We start from the raw sequence: 22183 nt of genomic DNA, 5'->3' as shown, positions 1-22183 counted from the left end.
AATTTGCATTCACATCCAACTATGCTCAAAGCAAACAATGTTTTGGAGAATACAATAGTGCAAACAGCATATCCACATTTAGCTACCATATTAAGTTGTTTGGACAGTGTTTGGCATTTGACTTGGTAGTCTATTACACTAACCTTTCCGACGTATTAGACAAACCTGTGAAGCACACTCCACAAGATCACAATGGCTTTTGTAACAAGCCAACATATTGTTCAAAATATAGTGGTCCCATAGAATAAAGAGATTGCATGGATTAGAGTCTGGGACGCTATATTCAAAAGTTCAAAGCTTACTCACTCTAAAGAGGTGATGGATACAAAGGAAAATGATATAAAATAAACTAAATTCCACACGTGAACTTCTGTATATCCACTCCACCTTTGTCTGGCTCAATGGTTGGTATTCCTGACAACTCAGGTGCTCAGGCTATAAACCATGTCATTTTTTATTGTTTCCTTTTTAACTCTCCCACCCACACATATCTAAGAGAAGCCAAGTTCTATCAGCTCTATCTCTGTAACACTGAACATCTGCAGCCACACTACCAACACCCCATTTATGCCCTTCTATCTTCCATCAGGATGCAATCAATGCTAGATACCTCCCTTCATCTTATCTGGTCATTACTCCATATCCATGTTTCCGAATAACAGAGCTTATCACCTCATCCTCATGCTCAGGATTCTTCCATGTTCTTCACTGCCTACAAAATAAAGTCCAAATTCTTTCCCCTGACAAATCAGAGTGTTCATCACTTTGCCCCCATCTGCCTAATAGGAAGAAGAACTGGGATTAAGTGCCCTTCACTGTGTTGGAAACTTGGCACACATTATTCTTATTTCATTCTTACTTTGGGAGTTAAACATTATTTATCCTCACTCTACAGATAGAAAAGGTCAGCTTTATAGAGATTAAGTAACTCCCCAAGATCATTTACAGGTAGAATAATTATGATAGCTCAGGTTCGTCCAACCCCAAAGCCCACTACATCTTCTTACTACATCAGCCCCGCACAACTCTTTCCCTGTAATTTTGTTGTTGTTGTTGTTCCAGATAGATATGACGCTCTATTTTTCTGAATACACCACACCTCTAATGTCAAGTTATATTTTCTTATGCTCTTTACTTTGCCAGAAACATCTTTCCTTCTTGCTTTCACTCGTCACAACTTAATTCCCTCTCTATGATGCAATGCAATGGTTTCCTACACTTAGTCATATTTAAAGATTTTCATCACATATAGTAGCACTATATTTAATGCTCTACTAGGTTTCTAGATTTTTTCATTTCCTTTTTACCTTATATTGCTATCAGCAAACACAGCATTTAGTATTTAGTAGATTCTAAACAATACTTGTATTAAATTATGCATTCATTAAGTACATGATACCAGAACTACCTTTAGACCTCTTGATTCCTTTAGAAAGAATAATAATTATCCACAGATTGCATTTCACTTTCACAGCAGAATTTCCTACATTGTTTTCCATGGCACATTTCTAAGTGGAAAAAAAAAAAGCAAGAGGAATGCTACAACTCCAGTCCTCTCCCCTGAAAAAATCAAAGGTTCCTGACAGACATTGCATTACTTATTTTTAGATTTCTTTACTGACTTTCCAAACCATTTAATGTTATCAAGAAAATTATAATCTACAGGATAAAATTTCACAATTTCCCAAATTTTCTTGAATTTGTATTTTTCCTTTTCAAAGCACATATTAATATCTCATAGGGAAGACACTTCTGTGTTTTATATATATTTCATTTAACTACCAATAACTTCATGCTGCTGCCTGTCATTGGATCTAGGCTTTTCAGCGTGTGTACAGTAATTTTTTTGTAAAGTTTATTTATTTTGAGAGAGAGAACAGAGAGCGAGCAGAGGAAGGGGCGGAGAGAGAGGAAGAGAGACAGAATCCCAAGCAGGTTCCACACTGTCAGTGCAGTCAGAAGCAGGGCTCAAATCACCAACCATGAGATCAAGTGAGCCAAAATCAGGAGTGAAGACGTTTAACTGACTGAGCCACCCAAGTGCCCCAGGATTTTTGGTTTTTGAGTAAGATAAATTGATCATAAATCCATAGTGCTACTTCCAATTGAAATTCATGACTACAGGGTTTTTTTTTTTTGTTTGTTTTGTTTTTTAATTAACTTTGGCACTCTTATACCTCTACTGCCTCCCTTTTATGAGAAAAATATTGGTTCTTAATAATACCATTCTGGTCATTTATTTGCTTTATTCCATAATATAGATCATGTCAGTATATCTTGTCTAACAGTCTAAAAAGTACAGTATACTAACTGCCTTCTGAAAATAGTTTTTCAATGTTTTGCCTGTTTTGGCGATGGATTCTAAGAGTGATTGCTTTGTTAAAGAGTACATTCATATGTATCTTTTGCTAAATATTGACACATCCCCCTCTAGAGTGGGATTGCACTAATTTGCTCTCCTACCAACAGAGGGTGAGAGTGTTCATTTCCCCAACCAACTCACCAAAGTATATCGTCAAACTTGATTTTGGTCAATCAGATAGTTATGTGAGAAACAACTCCACAGTGCATTTTTATTTGTATCTTTCTTGGTATAGGGTAGGTTGAACATCTTTGCATTTCTCTTTTTTTTTTTTTTCAACGTTTATTTATTTTTGGGACACAGGGAGACAGAGCATGAACGGGGGAGGGGCACAGAGAGAGGGAGACACAGAATCGGAAACAGGCTCCAGGCTCTGAGCCATCAGCCCAGAGCCTGACGCGGGGCTCGAACTCACGGACCGCGAGATCGCGACCTGGCTGAAGTCGGACGCTTAACCGACTGCGCCACCCAGGCGCCCATGAACATCTTTGCATTAAGAAGCATTGCTTTTTTTTCCCTTGTAAACTGTTTGTAATTTAGCCAGCTTTTACAAGAACTTTTCCTTATCTATTTTAAAAAGCTTTTTGTTAATTACAAATATTAAATCTTTGAGTTTAAGTTGTAACTCTTATTCCCAGTTGCTCGTTTGTCATTTACTTTAAAAAAAATTTTTTTAGTGTTTATTTATTCTTGAGAGACAGACAGACAGACACACCATGAGCAGGGGAGGAAGAGAGAGAGAGAGAGAGAGAGAGAGAGAGAGAGAGAGAGAGAATCCAAAGCAGGTTCTAGGCTCTGACCTGTCAGAACAGAGCCCAACATGGGGTTAGAACTCACAAACCGTGACATCGTGACCTGAGCCAAAGTCAGATGCTCGACCCACTGAGCCACCCAGGCACCCCTCATTTACTTTTTACCACACAATTTCCAAGTGAAATTTCTGTAAACATAGAATTTTCCTAAACCCATTTCTTTTAACTTCTGGATTTTTAATTTCCACCTTCAGAATAAAGAAGATTCCACCCATGTTTTCTTCTAGTCCTTTATAATTTGGTTTCAAAAATTAGGTATTTGATCCATTTGGAATGTTTTCTTGTGCAAAGGATGAGGAATAAATAAAAATTTTATCTTTTTCCATATAGCTATTGGGTTAAAACATACAAGACTTCATCTTCTGTCACAGATTTGAAGTTTCATTTGTAGTTTCACAGATTCATTACATATGGAAATTTAGTAATGAGGTCTATTTCTGGATTTAAAAGATCTGTTTCATTGTTTGGTTTGTCTATTCATGCACCAATGCTAGAGTTCCATTATGAAGGGTAACATTTAATAACTGGTAGAGTTAGACCTTCTTCCACATTATTATTCATTTCTTTCAAAATTTCCTGGTTATTTTGTTTACTTATTCAAATGAACTTTATTAATTGCTTACATAGCTTAAGAAAAAAAAAACCTTGATGGTACATTTATTAGGTTTATGCTATATTCATAAATAACTAGAATAGAAGTCTTTATGAAGGTGAGTCTCACTACCTGTGTCTTTCCTCTTTAACTTCCTTCAACTGTTCAGGATTTCTCAAAACAAAAGTTTTGAGTGTTTCCTGAAAGTTAGCTTAGATATTTCATTTATTTTTGCTATTATAAATACAGTTTCCTTGCTATGAATGTCTCATAGGTTTCTGGTTACATATGTAAAAGCTATTCTTGGTTGTTGTGGTTTTATTAGTTTTCAACATCCTATCACGAAACATTTTATTATTCATTTTTTTTTTCAACGGTTATTTTATTTTTGGGACAGAGAGAGACAGAGCATGAACGGGGAGGGGCAGAGAGAGAGGGAGACACAGAATACGGAAACAGGCTCCAGGCTCTGAGCCATCAGCCCAGAGCCTGACGCGGGGCTCGAACTCACGGACCGCGAGATCGTGACCTGGCTGAAGTCGGACGCTTAAACCGACTGCGCCACCCAGGCGCCCCAAAACATTTTAAACACAGTGCAAGGTTGAAAGTACTTTACAGTGAACCCACCAACTAGATGTTTACATTAACATTTTACAATACTTGTTTTACAAGGCAATTCATTTTCTCACATTAGTTTTATAACCTGCTACTTTACAATTTGTTATTTTTTATAGTACTTAAAAAAGGCCACCGTGAAGGCATTATGACCGCTATAAAATATATACTATGGAATAGGTTCAGACTAATAATTCAGGAGATCAGTTTCTATTCTGCATTCTTTGAGTCATTTATCCCAGAAAGAATACCTGGAAAATAATTGCTACATTTTAATAATATAATTTGTGGAACACTGTAGGTTTTATCCTTGTCTTAGGGAGTCACCATGTAGGTGAGCTTATTAAAGGGCTTTCAGAAGACTTAAGAGACAAGTTTGTCTTTCGGGCTATAATGACTTGAAAATGTAACCTTATATCAAGAGAATCAGAAATGGCAAGTTCATTAAAAAAACAAGGTTAACTTTATTTTCTCAAGGGTCACAAGTACAACTGTTTGCCATTTTCTCCCCTCCTTCTTTACTTGAAATCCGGTTGTCTTCAGATATTTGTACCGTGTGTGTGTGTGTGTGTGTGTGTGTGTGTGTGAGAGTAAGAAAGAGGGTTAGGGGAGAAAAAGCGAGGAAAAGAGAAATATGATCTGAACCTTCTTCGAGCCTCACTGAGTCAATACTGATTTCTCTAAGCCAATCCAATTTCCTCTGCAAAGGCTGATTTAGAACAGGCATGGGGACACAATTCTAGCTAATGAGATGTAAGCAAAGTTTGGTGGAAATTCCTGAGATAGTTTACTTGTTCTTATAAATAGATGTACTCAGTTTTATCAAATTAAAGCCCAACATATACCTTGCATTTACTCTGGTCATTTTGTGTTCCTCTGGTCATTATACTGCAAATAAAGGACAGCATAAAAATGTGCTATGTATATGAAACTATAAGTAAGTTGTAAGTTAGACAAGCCTGAAATAACCCTACATTTTTTCCATGTGATATATTAAATAATTTTTCCATGTAAGTAATGTTTAATACTCATTAATTCCCATGTTTTTATGAATGCTACACTTCTTATTCATGTACTACTGTATAATATCCTAGGGGTGTCTGGGTGGCTCCCTTGTTTAAGCATCTGACCTCTGCTCAGGTCATGATCTCATGGTTTGTGAGTTCGAGCTCCATGTCAGGCTCTATGCTGACAGCTCAGAGCCTGGACCCTGCTTCAGATTCGTGTATCCCTCTCGGTCTACCCCTCTGCTGCTCACACCCCTGTCCTCTCCTCTCTCTCCAAAATAAACATTTAAAAATTACAAAATCCTAGCATTAACCATCCCCCCAACCTAGCCCCCCCCCATAAAAACCATGAAATGAAGTTTTAAGAAATACTTTTAACATAGATTGAATTAGAGGAAAACAGGAACATTTATATGTTAAAAACTTTTGTAGTGTTTATCTTCTTGAGAGGGAGAGAGAGAGAGCGAGCACACAAGTTTGGGAGGAGCAGAGAGAGAGGGAGACACAGAATCTGAAGGAGGCTCAGGCTCTGAGCTGTCAGCACAGAGCCCGACATGGGGCTCGGGCACACAAACTATGAGGTTAGAGGTTTAACTGACTGAGACACCCAGGCACCTCAGAATACTTTTTCAGTCAACTGTCAGTTAACAGCTCATTCTTTCCATCTTTCTGATTAACTGACATACTGTCATATTCTTTTCTTGGATGAAGTTAAACCTTTTCACCTTATTTCCCAGGAAAGGGTCTGAGGTTAGATAAATGAGGAAAACTCTGCAGCACTATCTTTTACTTCTTCAGCAGACAAAGTGGACTATCTTTTTAAAGTCTTGTGATTTTCTGGAAATGGATCAATTCCTAGAAACAAACCTTCAAAATTGTCTCAGACAGAAATAGAAAATCTGAGGAAACTAATAAACAGTAATGAATTTAAGTCATTAATTAAAAAACTACCAAAAAAAAAAAAAAAAACAGAACTCTAGCACCAGATGGCTTCATAGGGGAATTCTACCAAACATTAAAGAAGAGTTACTACCAAGGTTAATAACTGTTCTCAAATTACTCCCAAAAAAATCAATAGGAAGGAAAGAATCCAAATACATTCCAGAAGTTAGCATTACCCTGAGAACAAAACCAGACTAAAACATGCCCCCCAAAATAAAACTACAGGCCAATATCTTGATGAACCTAGATATAAAAATCCTCAACAAAATATTAACCACATTCAACAATTCATTAAAAGGATTTTTCACCATAATCAAATATGATTAAATTTTGAGATGCAAAAAGGCTCAATATTCACAAATCAATGTGGCACACCTCATCAACAAAGTAAAGGATAAAAGTCATGTGATCATCTCAACAGAACAGAGAGCCCAGAAATACATGCATGCCAATGTATGTGGCCAGTTAACCTATGATGAGGGAGGCAAGAATATACAATGGAAAATGCACTATCTTCAATAAATGGTGCTAAGAAAATTGGACAGGTACATGCAAAAGAATGAAACTGGACCATTTTATTACGCCATGTATAAAAAATGCACTCAAATGGATTAAACAGCTAAATAGGAGACCTGAAATCACAAAACTCCTAGAAGAAAAACAGGCAGTAATTTCTCTGACATGGGCCATAGCAACATTCTTCTAGTTAGGTCTCCTAAGGCAAGGGAAACAAAAGCAAAAATTAACTATTGGGACTACATGAAAATGAAAAGCTTTTGCACAGCAAAGGAAACCACAAAACAAAAGGGCAACCTACTGAATGGAAGAAGTTATTTGTAATCTATACATAAAATTTATAAGTTATATATCCAAATATATATATTGTGTCACTATCCAAAATATGTAGAGGATGTATACAACTCAACACCACCACCACCAACAAAAAACTTGATTAAAAAATGGGGAGAGAACCTGCAAGACATTTTTCCAAAGATGATATACAGATGGCCAACAGAACATGAAGAGATATTCAAACGTCACTAATTAACAGGAGTGCAAATCAAAACCACGATGAGATTGTCAGAATGCCTAAAATCAAAAAGAAAAGAAATGACAAGTGTTAGTGAGGGATGTGAAGAAAAAGGAATACTTGTGCACTGTTGGTGTGAATGTAAATGGGTAGAGTCACTGTGAAAAATAGTATGGAAGTTCCTCAAAAAATTAACAACATAATTACCACAAGATCCAATAATTCCACTACTGGGTATTTACTCGACCCACCCCCCCCCCAATTGAAAACACTAATTTGAAAAGATCTATGCATCCCTATGTTTACCTGCAGCATATTTACAACAGCCAAATTACAGAAGAAACTTAAGTCCCCATTCAACAGATAAATGAATAAATGGATAAGGGAAGTATGGTGTACACGTGAGCACACACACATACACATACACACACACACACATACACCACAAAGGAATATCACACGGCCATAAAAAGGATGGGATTGTGCTGTTTGTGACAACATAGAAGAACCTAGAGGGTGTTATGATAAGTATGTCAGACTGAGAAAGGCAAATACCATATGATTTCACCTCATACGTGGAATCTAAAAGAAAAAAAAGAATAACAAAGAGCAGAATCAGACCTATAATTACAAAGAACAAAGTGGTTGTTGACAGAGAGGAGTGGAGAAGGGGGTTAGACAAAATGAATGAAGGGGAATAGGAAATACAGGCTTCTATTTTTGTTTAAGTTTATTTATTAATTTACATCCAAGTTAGCGCATGGTGCAACAATGATTTCAGGGGTAGATTCCTTAATGCCCCTTACCCATCTAGCCTATCCCCCCTTCCACAACCCCTCCAGTAACCCTCTGTTTGTTCTCCATATTTAAGACTCTCTTATGTTTTGTCCTTTTCCCTGTTTTTATATTATTTTTGCTTCTCTTCCCTTGTGTTCATCTGTTTTCTATCTTAAGTCCTCATATGAGTGAAGTCATATCATATTGTCTTTCTCTGACTAATTTCATTTAGCATAATACCCTCTAGTTCCAACCACATAGTTGCAAATGGCAAGATTTCATTCTTTTTGATTGCCGAGTAATACTCCATTGTGTATATACACCACATCTTTTCTATCCATTCATCCGTCAATGGACATTTGGGGCTCTTTCCATACTTTGGCTATTGTCCATAGTGTTACTATAAACATTGGGGTGCATGTGCCCCTTCGAAACAGCACACCTGTATCCCTTGGATAAATACCTAGTAGTGCAATTGCTGGGTCATAGGGTAGTTCTATTTTTAATTTTCTGAGGCAACTACATACTGTTTTCCAGAGTGGTTGCACCAGTTTGCATTCCCACCAGAAGTGCGTAAGAGATCCTCTTTCTCTGCATCCTTGCCAACATAGCATTCTGACAGGTGTATGGTGGCATCTCATTGTGGTTTTGATTTTTATTTTCCTGATGATGAGTGACGTTGAGCATTTTTTCCTGTGTCTAGTCATACAGGCTTCTATTTATGGAATTAAGAAGTAATGGGATAAAGGGTATAGCATAAGGAATAGAGTCAATGATAGTGTAATTATGTATTGAGACAAATGGTGGCTACATGTGTGGTGAACATAGCATAACATATAAACTTGTGGAACCACTATGTTGTGCAACTGAAACTAATTGAACACTGTGTGTCAACTATATTAAAAAAATAAATGAAAATAAATTCTCCTGATTTCCTGCTCTATTGGTATTTGTGTCCAAGAGTCCAGTATTTACCTTCAAAATGCACACCTTTTTCACATTCTGTTGAATAAACTCTCATCTGTACTACACACAGATAATCCATAAACTCTTCCACTATCAGAATTTTTAGTGTTCATTCTTCTGGTGAAGGATTCTCTTTGAATGACCTGCTTAACCTACTCATTTTTGCATACTTCTTTCTTAGAATGTATGCCTTAGTTAATATGCATAAGCAAATTTTTAGAAGAAAAAAGGAATAGGAAATGCAAGATATTATATATGGCAAGTTATTAATATAAACAATCTCATTTCACTGAAGAAACTAAAAGAAGAGATGGTGTAGCAGGAAGTCAGGAAACAAAAGATGTTTTAATGCAGACTGACAAACTTCCCAGAAAGATTCAGTGGATTTGAACAAATGGTCTAATGCGTACCATATGTTTCTAAAGGAGTGAAAAACTGATTTTTATTTTGATTTAAAATATTAATTGAAGTTATTTGGTTTGGAAAGACCTCTCTCAAGTAATGCATGCTGGTGCTGACCATGTTTATAAACCATGCATCACTCAAATTTATTTTATTGAATATAGAGCCTCAAACTCAAATATTTCTTGAGGCTGACGTGCTGAGTAGTTCTCTGTATAATTAACTATGGTAATAATGTTTGGATTTATTGCAAATGACAAATACCTTAATAAACAGGAAAAGAGTATGTCACAGGCACTCAAAACAGAGTGAGGGCAGACTTCGGTCTTAACAAAGCTGCTAGATTCTAGGTAGGGGCAGCTCGGTGGGTACCCTGGGGTGCTAGAAAATGTTGCAGGGCTTACAGTTCCTCGGCAAGCCTTATCAAGATGTTTCTGTAGTCCATTCCATATTTAAAATTAAATAACTTGACTTACTGGATATTTTCCCCCCTTAGAGGTATACATTTCTACTTATACTATGAATGTTACGGTAAAACTGGATTCTGTGTTTGAGGAAGTTTACTTTGTTGCCATCTTTTTAAGTGACCTGCATTTATAGAATCTCAGAAGTAAAAACCCATAGCCTGCAATAAATATCAGTCAAAGTCAGAAGGTTTGGATTGAAACCAAAAGCCTTCAACGTGGTTGTGCTTCTATTTGTAGGCACAACGTGGTTGTGGCTTCTAGTTGTAGACAATGGGAAACACAACTCCTGATAAAAATGGCAGGGTTCATAGTACTACAGGGAGCATGTATCTACTGCGTGCTTTCTATGCAGCAGACTCTGGGCTGAGCATATCCATGGCTTCATTTGTAACTCTCACAACACTTTCTTCGGTCAGTACTATTGTCTTTTCCATTTACCATCCATTTCCTGCCTGTTACTTCACTATACATTATGGGCAATTAGCTACCTGGTTCCTTCCTTATGTGCACATGGAAAGCGATGAACTAGAACTTTTCCTCTTTATCTCTGTTCATTTTCAACTTGAGATCCACAAATGACCTCCAGGTTTATGCTAGTCATGACTTGTACATCCTCTCATCCCCACTGAATACTTCACTACAAGAGTTTCCTCTAAGGAGGAAATGGATGGTTTTGACAACCCCCACCATATCCTCCCCTTGATCTCTCCTTGAGTGGACAAAGTATCCAGAGAAATGACCAAAATGTTGGCAGAGGAACCAAGAAAAACAAAGCAGAAATGGCAGTTGACTTATTAACTGATCCTCTACTTTAGATGACCAAAATTGATTACAAATGAACCATTAACATCCTAATGTTCTGCAGTGGATACACATGGAGTACTTGGTTATAGATTCATAAAGACTTCCAGCAAGGGAGATACACAATATCTAGCCACAAACCCTCATTTCTAATCATTTTCCATGCAGGATGCTTCCTGGGGGGAGCATTTAATTGTCACTTAAAACTGAGTTTCCTTCTGCAATTCCACTTCCAATTTCCAGGTAAGTGCAAATAAAAATACAAGCAGTGAGTAAATATGTGTGTGTGGTGGGGTGGGGTAGGGAAGGGCAGGGCAGGGATAGGGGGTTAGTTTTCAAACAATGTACTGGGGAAGAGGAATGAAAGGGCATGAAGTTTCAGACCCAACATTCACACACCTCAAACGTGTAGGTGGTGTTCTGAGAGACTCGACCAAGGACTTTTTTCACTGCCAAGAAGAGCCTGTTGTATGTAACATGAGCCAATTCAGTCAAGGTAAGAACACTCCTTCTGAAGCTCACACCAGGAAACATGCTATACCAAACAAACAAACAAAAAAAAGATGTAGATTCTTAAAGAGGAGTATGGATACAGTTTCAATTTCTCATAGAGATTTCTTCTCTGATTTCTTCAGCTGAATTCCTGTTTATAAATTTTCTATTGCTTCTTCCATGCAAACTTTAAAATCACTAGCGAAGGTTTCTTTCCAGAACTGACTTAAAGATTAAGAAAAACTATGCCATAGATGACTGTTCTTAACCACTTCTTCAGCTATAGCTGCTGCAGTGATGGGTCCTGACCCTGTTAAATTCTGTTTATGTCATTCCAGGAATTGTATTCAAGTTGAGCCTTCACAATATTAATTAACCAGTTTATTAAAAATGCATTTAGATACCACATGAATAATGGATCTGTGCAATCAGCAGCAGCTGATCAGACCATGAATTCAAAGGCTTATGGGTATTTTACAGTGAATAGTTATTTGACAACAATGGCCTCACTGCTGAATCTTTCCTGTTCTTCTCCTTCTCCTTCCCAACCTCTTCCTCCTAATTCTTTTTGGCTGAGACATTCACAATTTATTTGTTTTAATTTAGAAAGATAGCATTGTATATGCATGTATGAGAACTGAAGGAGCGTGCAAAACTAAAAACTTCACAACAGCACATCTTCAGACTAACAAAATGTCAACTTAGCTCTTCTGCCCCCAGGGTGCTCCCCCCTTCCAAACAGAACCAACCACCATCTTGACATCTTCTCAACTTCACATTACACACAATAAACCAGAATGTTATATATCCTTGATATAATACAATAATAAATCTATCAGTTGGTAAACATGTCAAATGTATGAAAAGACTGCCACACAGAGAAAGAAAAGAATGAGAGGGGAGAGAGAGAAGGGCAGTGAAGGAGAGAGAGAGACAGAGACAGACACAGAGAGAGAGGGAGGGAGGGAAAGATCTAGATCTGATCTACTGATTAATATTGAGGAAATACAGAAAACAGAAAAACAGGTAAATCAACATTGCACAGATGCAAAGAACAAAACCATATATGAGAAATTCTGTAGTAATAGTAATAAACTGTTTTATTCAACAATGGCAAGAAGTAAAATAATGGGGAGGAACATTTTTAGACTAAAAAAGACACATTAAAAAATAGAGCACATGGACTTACTTTAGGTACACATGTGAACAAGCTAATGGCATGGAGATGTTCAAGAGAGAATGGGCAGGCTATTTTATAGGGAACTATTGTTTTTTCTTTGTTGTTTACATGTATTATCATGTATTTTTAAGAACTTTTTTTCAGATTTGTGTATTTAAATGTTTAAGACAAATTAAATGTCTGGGTTTACTTTAAATTGGCCAGTGAAGAGAGGAGAAAACAAAATAAAACATGAGTTGGGTATATGAAAATAAAATACATTGGTATAAATGGACTACTGCTAAGGTTTGGTGATGGATGCAGGGGGACTAATTATATTATTCTCTCAGCTTTTGTGTTTTCTGGAAAGACAACATGCTAAGGAAAATAAAAATAAAAGGAGAAGAGAGAAAAAGAGTATGAAGAAAAGGAAGAAGAAGAAAAGGAGCAGTGGAGGCGGGCCTGTGAAGGGTTGGGGAGGGGAAGGAGAAAGAGAAAGAAAGAGAGAAAAAATAACAAAAGAAGAGTATCGGGATGAAGAAAAGGGGAACTAAGCAGGAAGGCAGGTGAGTTGCATTTAACTGGCATCTACTATGTGCCACACACTCTGCTAGACACAAGGGTTATAGGTATCAATACGGAACCCTGTCCTGTTGGCACTTTTCACAGGCTCCACTCAAATCCTCCTGCTTAAAGGTTTCCATCTCTCATCTCAGGTCTGACAGAATGACTCTGCTTCCCAGGTATTTGTTACGGGGCACACACACTGTAGATGCTAAGGCATACGGGCAGGGTCACCTGACTCCCCAGTCTAATGTCACTTCCTGGAAGCACAGTGGCCATACTGTGGGGATGGAGTGGTTCTATCTCACTGGCACCTTGACCCGTCACCTTTTGAGCATAGGCAAAGGTCCTTAGGGAATTCGTCCCACTGCGGGTTTGAAAGGACTTCTCAAAATCTTCAGTCCAGTGAAAGTTTATATAAAAAGAAAAAAACTATTGTTTACCTCCATCTGGGCTCCATATCCAGGTCTAAGCAACTCTAAATCAAACAGACAAATATATATACATATATGCTCAACTCCCCAAAGGCAAGACTGTCCTCTACACATTGCCATATGCCTAGAGCCAAAATAGGGCCTGGAAGATAGTAGACACCCACCAAATGTGTGTTGAATAAAGGATGAAACAACAAATAAGTATCTTGGGAAGGGAAATAAAATAATGAGCAAGGAGATCCTGTAAAAGAGTAGAAAAGGAAGGTAATGATCCTTCACTGTGGATAATTGGGGTTTTTCAAACTGAGTTTTTATGTACCCCAAGACTTCAATTACTGCTTTCACTGGTGTCAATTAGTTAAGTAAAGTTGATAAAAATACTGTGAGCTTTTTTTTGTTGAAGATTAATTTTACTAAACAAACAAAAAAACCATATAGGTTTACACATACTTCTTCACACATACTTTTGACTAGTTAGCTATGACAGTTCAAAAATAAGACCAGTTTCCTCATATGAGGCCTTAACAATACTCCTAAGTGATGAGAAATGAAGTTAGAAGGATTCTCCACTCCCAAGTTCTGAAAACACTGCATTTATCAATGTCACATTGCACCTGTGTTAAGAAAAAACAAATGACTGGGGTGCCAGGGTGGCTCAGTCAGTTGAGTGTCCGACTTCAGCTCAGGTCATGATCTCACAGTTCGTGGGTTCAAGCCCCATGTCCGGCTCTGTGCTGACTGCTCAGAGGCTGGGGCCTGCTTGGGATTCTGTGTCTCCCCCTCTCTCTCTGCCCCTCCGAAGCTTGTTCTCTCTCTCAAAATTAAATAAATATTAAAAAAAAAAGAAAAATCAAATCACTACCCTGACAAAGAAAGCATCTTAACCTACTCCTAACCAGAAAGTTGAAACTGACAGTTCACCAGTCCCAACACACTGAATAATTTTCCTGAAGAACAGTTAGCCACATCCATGCTACTTGTGGAACAAATTAATTCAGTAGTAATGAAAAGAAAACTCTTCACAGAGCATATAGGGGAGGTTCTTGATGCACAGGCTTAGTTTAAAAACACACAGGTTGCCAGTATGACTTAATTGGATCAAGGTCCTTCAAAACACCAACATTTTGAAACCAGTATGTGATGGCATTTCCATCTCTCCTACAATCAGCCCAACAACTGAATTAGGGGCATGTAGGCTTATATCAGACAAGCCTGGGTTGAAATTCTGCCTCTGTAGGCATTATATATGTGACTGATGCAAAGTTATATGACGTAAGCTTGTTTCTTAGTCTATAAAAACGTAGACATTATGAAAGAGAAGCTGGTTACATTCTCCATGTCGCTAGATAACATGAGAAATCTTGCATCAGTTCCAATGCTTCCAAGTTTACAGCCAGAAATGAGCTACCAAAATAGAGATCATGATTTACTTCAGCCCTACTGGGACTGATGGTTCCCAAGTTCACCTAAATCTCATAGGCACAAGTGATCACCCTCCTCCAGAAAATTCTCAAAACTAAATTATTTATGCCTCCTATCCAAGCTTTCTGGGGTACTGCCTCTCTGATGACCCTTTACTTGCCCTTGGCCCTTTACTCACCCCTATATGCTATCTTGTGCCTTGCTGAACCACCAGCTCCTTCCTCTTCACATCTTTGGCTGTGCTTTCTGGGATTTTTAATCCACATTGATCATTCCTCTAATATGGTCTTATCCAAGTTTTCAAATACTTCCTTAACTAAAATCTGTTTCCTGAGAACACTGCTTCCCCTGTGACTCTATTAAGTGGAGATCATCTTTCTCCCTTTACATAACACATGTATCTCAGTGACCTTTTGCTCCCAATACCACTTGCCTCCTCTAACTTATTACTCCTTTTGTAAAAAAAAAAAAAAACAAAAAACAAAAAAAACACCAAACAAAAAAAAAAAAACCAAAAACTCCTGCTCCTTTGAGTCTTACTCCCTATAGGTCTTGACTCATTTGTTAAGAACTATGAAGGGTCTGAGATTTTACCATACTTGCAAGCCTACAAGTCATAGACACGTTGGTGGAAGGCAGGAGACTCATGGGTCAGTGACCAGGGCTTTATTGTTCACAGCAATAGCGCTAGGTGGAGTGTCACCATTTGCAGGCTCTGACTCTCTAATCACACACACCCCTAATCACACAGGGTGACAGAAAGAGGGCCAAATGACATAGTGGGCTGTGCTACAGGAAGGGATCCCAGTGTTTTACCATAAACATGTCTGACCTTTGCCAGAAGTCACTTCCTCCACCTTCCAAGATGGTTTGCTACATAAACATCCTTGAAAAGGTAATCTAGAATGAGGGGAACTTAGTGTCTCTGCTTGCACAATTTGCAGAAACATGAGACATCCATGGACAGTCTCTTCCCAACAGCATTCATTCTTCTCACCTGATCAGTGTCTGGGTTTGAGACCTGTATTTCTTTTCTCCTAACCCTCACTCTTTCCTGGGAAATCATATTCATTCAAACAACACTTACTATCATCTACTGACAAATGTACACTCTACCTCCAACACAGACTTCCGAGTTCTACACAGGCACTGAATTGCCTTCCTAACCCTTCCAGTTGATGCCTTATTGCTATAATGAACTCAATATGTCCAAAACTAAATAGATTCTTGCCTTTCCTACCTTCCAGATGTTTGCCACCTAAATAGATGAGAACTCCTGCACCGGAAAAACTGTGTTTCTCCCAAGATCCACTCAGCACCACTCTCAATGTCCTGAAAGCTCACTTTGACAGAAAGAATCAAAGAACTCTCTTGCCTTTTCACATCCAGTTCATTTAGCAAATGGGCATCACAGGCAGGAGACTGGATGGCAGGAGGATGGTCTGGTCCTCCAGACAGTAGAAGAGGTAAATACATTTCCCAATTCATTTTCTGAGAGCAACATTAATCTGATACCAATACCAGAAAAAGACACTACAAGAGAAGCAAACTACAAACCAAGGTCCATGATGACAGTTGATACAAAACTCCTTAACAAAATATAGGCAATTTTAATACATCAGTATATATGAAAAAAATACATGATTAAGCATGTTTATCCTAGGATTATAAATTTAATATTTGACAAATCACATAATTCATGATATTGACTAAAAAACAAGCATTGCATCATCTCAATAGATGCAAAAATAGCATTTGAACAATTTATTAATGATAATAAAACTCAGAAAACTAGAATAGGAGGGGACTTCTTCAACCTTATCAAGTAGGTCCAACAACATTTATAAAAAATCTACAGCTATGATCATATTCACTGGTCCAGGACTGCTTTACCCTAAGACTGGGAACCAAATAACATACTTTCATTAAGACTTCCACTCAAAATCGTACTGGAGGTTCTCATCAGTGCCATACAACAAGACTAACAAAATGCAATGAGATTAGAAAGTGTATGGAGCACCTGGGTGGCTCAGTCAGTTAAGCATCCAACTTCAGGTCATGATCTCACAGTTCATGACTTTGAGCCTCACATCTGGCTCTCTGCTGTCAGCACAAGAGCCCACTTCAGATCCTTTCTCTCTCTCTCTCTCTCTCTCTCTCTCTCTCTCTCTCTCTCTGCCCCTCCCCTGCTCTTACTCTCTCTCTAAAAATAAAATAAACATTAAAAAAAAAAAGAAAGTATGGTGTCACAGATGACATGACATCTACCTAAAAATCTATCAAGGAGCTACTGTAACTAGTAAAGAGCACAGCAATCTAATAATCAACGTATGTATACAGGAGTCACTAAAAAATAGGAAACAAATACAAAATCACTATTTTGTGGTAGCATAAAATATAAAATACCTAGGGTTCAACAAAAATATATACAGTGAAATTGTTGAGAGAAATAAATATAGAAGCATAAGATGTTGGTGCATGAATAAACTCAGTATTATTAAAATATCCATTTTATTCAAGTTGATCTATGAGTTCAGTGTAACTTCAGTGAAGCTCCGTAGCATCTCTCATTTGAAGGTGCACCCAAAACACACAGATGTGACAGGATGACAGCAGTGGTCACCATATAAGAAATTCAATTTTAAAGTATTTGTTATAAGCCTTAAGAAGACACTAAACATCCTTTGGGGGTACCCCTCGGTTATAGAAATACATTTGGCATGGATTTCCTTCATCTGGAATAGTCCTAGAATAAGTCTGCTCATCAGAAGAGACTTGAAAACCCACTTGGATGATCCTTGTACTTAGGTCCCATTTGCTTTTACAGTATGACATTATCTTTACCAAAACGTCTTTGATAGCAATATAGTACGGCAATAGGACAGCTCTCACTTGTCTTACACATACCCTTTGCCAAGAAGTTGTGCTCTAACAAAATGTCACACTAGCTTATTAAAGACTCAGCACACAAGCTGGTGAACAGCACATTGTTAGGTAGGGATGGTAATCCCAGAAGAGGAGAGGTGTTCTCGCAAAAAGGAACCAACGTGTAGTGTTGTTTCTCCATCACGGTACCGATGATCTTCAAAACATCATCAATGCCTCTGTTCTCAGGATAAGCAGAAACATAAGGGACCCATATAGGGTTGTCCCCTAATAAGCTAATTATTAATAAATTTACTATGAACATTTCTGCATAAAGGTTTTGAGGATAAAGGTTTTTATTTCTCAGGTAAATACTTAACAGTTGCTGTGTCATGGGATCATGCTTGTTTAACTTTTAAAGAAGTTGCCATGGGGCACTTGGGTGGCTCAGTTGGTTGAGTGTCTGACTCTTGATTTTGACTCAGGTCATGATCCCAGGGATGGGATGGAGCCCCAAGTCAGGCTCTGCACTGAGTGTGGAGACTGTTTGGGTTTCCCCCCACCCCTCTGCCTCTCTCTCCCTCTCTCCTTCTGCCCTTCTGCCCCTGTCATGTTCTTTCTCTGGAAAAAAAAAAAAAGGTGCCTTGTTTCAAAGCAGTTATATCATTTTACGTTCTAACAGAAATGTATCAAGTGCAAAGCTTCTCCAGATCTTATTCAACACTTGATGCTATGTATCTTTTCATGTTATCCATGTGTAATCTTACTGTGGTTACAGTTTGTATATATATTTTTTGGTGAATTATGATTTGTTGCATTTTTTTCAGTGACTATTGGCCATTTGTACCAGATCTAATGGCCTCCTTTCTTAAGTATCTTAGCAGTCCAGCAGCCCAGACTATGCCAATTCTCTAGTAGACTGGTGCCACAGTCCAAGAGACCACAGGGTTAATGTGTGGATGATGATCAAATTCTATTTATTTTGAAACCATCCTATTGCCTGCAGCCACTAAATAATACTTTATAAGACAACTACCTCCAAGTTCTAATTTATGGCTAATTCTTTGTCATTTAGTATGTCTTTCAAGGAGTCAGAATGTCAAGTCTCTTTAGTGGTTTCCAAATGAACTACAGGTAGCAGCTTCTAAGATGTCTAAATCATATTCCTCTAGAGACTTAATTAAGCTTTTTATAGGGAAAAGTTAGGCATTGTTTTTGTTGTTGTTGTTGTTTTTTAAATATTGTATTAACCTTTTCATGCCAGGAGGTACCACTTGCAGAAGTCACTATTTACTAAAGTGAAGCTAAATGCTTTGGTTCAAATCACAGCTTTGCAAGATGCTAGCCAAGGGACTCTGAGCAAGTCATCAACAAATCTCTTAAGAACCTTGCTTTTATCTTTCTTTTCTGTATACTGTAAATATTATCAGCTCTGCCACTCTGCTGAGTGGCAGGGATGATCTATCATATGACCTAGGAGATATTAAAACAATTTAAAGGCTCTAAAGTACAGCTCACAAAAACGGTAAAATCAGGACCCAAACATATGGAAAAAAAATCCAATCTTGTAAGTTTTCCAAGAAATGCAATCAAAACAGAGGTAACATTTTAGTAGTTTTCCCAGCAGCTGAATAAATTAACATAAAGCCTGCAGTAAACAAATTGGCATACATTTCAATTGTCCAAAAATATTTATACTTTGAATCTGTAATTATAAAGTAATGTGTGCTTACTATTGTTTACCAAATGTTTCCTATCTGTTGTGCATTGTACTAAGCAGTTCACAACTTTGTACAGGTTAGCTCACTTAGTGCTTCTCCTTAAAACATAAAACCAAACCAAACTCTATCAGGTTTTATTATCATTTACATTTTACAAATTAGGAAATAGGCACAGGAATGCAACATCATTTAGGTTAGGCTTTGTGCTAGTACAGAGCAGGGGTGGAAATTGATTTAAGGTTATTTGGCTTCAAAGTTCTTATTCTTTATTACTCCATGTAACAACTTCTAGAAATTCATCCAGAGAAAGTAATCGAAAAGAAAGTAAAAGCAAGAAGTCTGAAGATATTTTCTAATGTCTTTTTTATATACCTGTTAACATTGGGCACAATATAAGTAAAGACTCAACAAGTGATGGTGTATCGTATCATTTCATACAACTATCACAGAATACTCAAAATAAGCAAGCTCTAAGTACAGTATTGACGGTTAGAAATTTTTTAAAAATTAAATTATGTGAATTTCTTATTGTCACCATGTTAGGGTTGTAGGATTGCCAGAATTTTTGGTGTGCCCATTGGAAGTTCTCTCAAGGACTATGAAGTAACACAAAAAGGCCCCCTTCCTTTGCTAAGACCATAGTGACAAATCCCAGTGATGTCACCAGCAATTCTGTGTTTCCAGGGAACCTGGGTGGCTCAGTCAGTTAAGCGTCCAATTCTTGATTTCTGCTCAGGTCATGACCTCATGACCTCATCTTAAGATGAAGCCCCACATCCCACTCTGCACTGACATTGCAGAGCCTGCTTGGGATTCTCTCCCCCTCTCTCACTGCCCTTTCCCTGCTCATTTGTGCTCACTTGCTCACTCTTTCAAAAAATAAATAAATAAATATTTTTTTAAAAAGAAATTCTGTGTTTCCATGAGCAGTAGTCAATAGGAAAGAACCGATGAGCTGCAATTCCTATTTTAAGGAAACAACACACATTCCGGTGTTAAAATCAGAAGAAAATCAGATACAGATGAACAATCAAAGAAGCTCTCCCAGGAGAGGGGAAATAGTCTTAGTGGAACACTTGCCTGGAGTTTATTATGTTACAATTTACTCCATCAGAGAAGTTCAACTCCTTTCAAGGACAACCGCTTTTTCCTTTCTCCACGTCCCTTCTCTACTGCAGGGTAGCAAAGCACTAAAAGATAGACACACTCTACTTTGGTTGGCCAACTCAATAGTAGACAAGCCCATGATACAGAGCTCCTATCAGACACTGAAGGTTAAAGCAGATGTTCAAAGCCCATCTTTGGATCCAAAGCTGATCCTCAATGTCTGAATGTCTTGGCATTACACCATTTTCACTATGAGCTGTCTCTACTCAGGAGGATGCTTGGAACAGAACAACAAACAAACAAACAAACAAACAAACAAACCAAACAACAACCCACACAGTGACATCAGGCCAGACCTAGGTTTGGATTCTATTTCTGCCACTTTCTAACCAAATGGCCATGAACATGTGATGTCATGAAGCTCCCGAAGGCTTAGCTACCATTTTGTGCCATGTGAGCTTGGGCAAGTCACCGTGACTTCCTGTGCTTCCATTTCCTCTTTTATGAAACAGTGAAAGAAATGGCTCTGAGGGTTGTTGTGAGGATTAAAAGAGTTTAAATCTGTTTCATTTTCCTCAACTAACAGTTGACAACAAAAATCTAATACTCATTTTGAGGATCATTATTGTCTATGAAAAGTAATTAAGCTAGTGGCTCATACATGCCAAGCACTCATAAACAGGGCTTATTGTAATTATTTCTTAAAAAGATGCTCTAAATAAAAGTCTTAAATGTAAAACTCGCAAAAAGCTAAAGTGTTTTTTCATTAGATACGTATTCACGGATTTATTTGTCAGATGAGAGACTGCCATTTAAATATCTAATAAGCATTGGCTACTCTATAATTTTTGTTACTATGTTTTTTGTTACTATTGTGTTACTATAATTTTTGTTACTATGTTACTCTGGCCCTGAATCTAAATTCTTCCTCAGAGTGTATAAAATGCAGCAATTCTTTAGTTATGAGAATAGCAATAATCAGTAGAGGGAAGGATATGGTCAAAGCTGGGAGGCTGATGTGTTCTTATTCCTCTGTTCCTGTGATTTTGTTTTTAAGAGGGAGGAATGTTTTATATATTATAGTTTATTGGATTTGGAGTTTCCACATTTTTACTTAAAATGGAGCACTTGTCAACTGAAACAAATGCAGATCTTGCTATGTTCTTTCTGTGTCTTGTAAAAAACAACATAATGGGCTTCTGAAACATTTAACATGTGCAGCCCAATAAATCCTACAAAGCCCTTGATTCAATCCATTTGCCCAAACTGACTCTATAAATCAGAGATTCTGTTTCAGTACTCTTAGGTACAAGAAGCTGGACACCTTTAGGAAAATATAGGCACATATCACTTGCCCCCTTTCCTCCCTATTTGATCAATCACATTGACATGTTTTATGCAAAGCAGATTTTTGTTTTAAACAAAGGAAAAGAGGGGCGCCTGGGTGGCTCAGTCATTTGAGCATCCGACTTCAGCTCAGGTCATGATCTCACGGTCTGTGAGTTCGAGCCCCACGAGCCCCGTGACGGGCTGTGTGCTGACAACTCAGAACCTGGAGCCTACTTCAGGTTCTGTGTCTCCCTCTCTCTCTGCCCCTCCCCCGCTCATGCTTGCTCGCCCTCTCTCTCTCTCTCTCTCTGTCAAAA

General features: G+C 37.8%; 1 protein-coding gene across 1 annotated transcript in view; it reads right to left on the bottom strand.

Annotated features, from left to right (window-relative positions):
- Nucleotides 1-22183, bottom strand: part of GRM7 (glutamate metabotropic receptor 7) — an 822804-nt gene that overhangs the window by 232570 nt on the left and 568051 nt on the right. The gene's annotated exons all lie outside the window — the stretch shown is intronic.

The sequence above is a fragment of the Lynx canadensis genome, chromosome A2 (genome assembly GCF_007474595.2).
Source record: "Lynx canadensis isolate LIC74 chromosome A2, mLynCan4.pri.v2, whole genome shotgun sequence".
In the NCBI taxonomy this organism is placed as follows: Eukaryota; Metazoa; Chordata; class Mammalia; order Carnivora; family Felidae; genus Lynx; species Lynx canadensis.
This window is presented reverse-complemented; position numbering and strand designations above follow the sequence as displayed.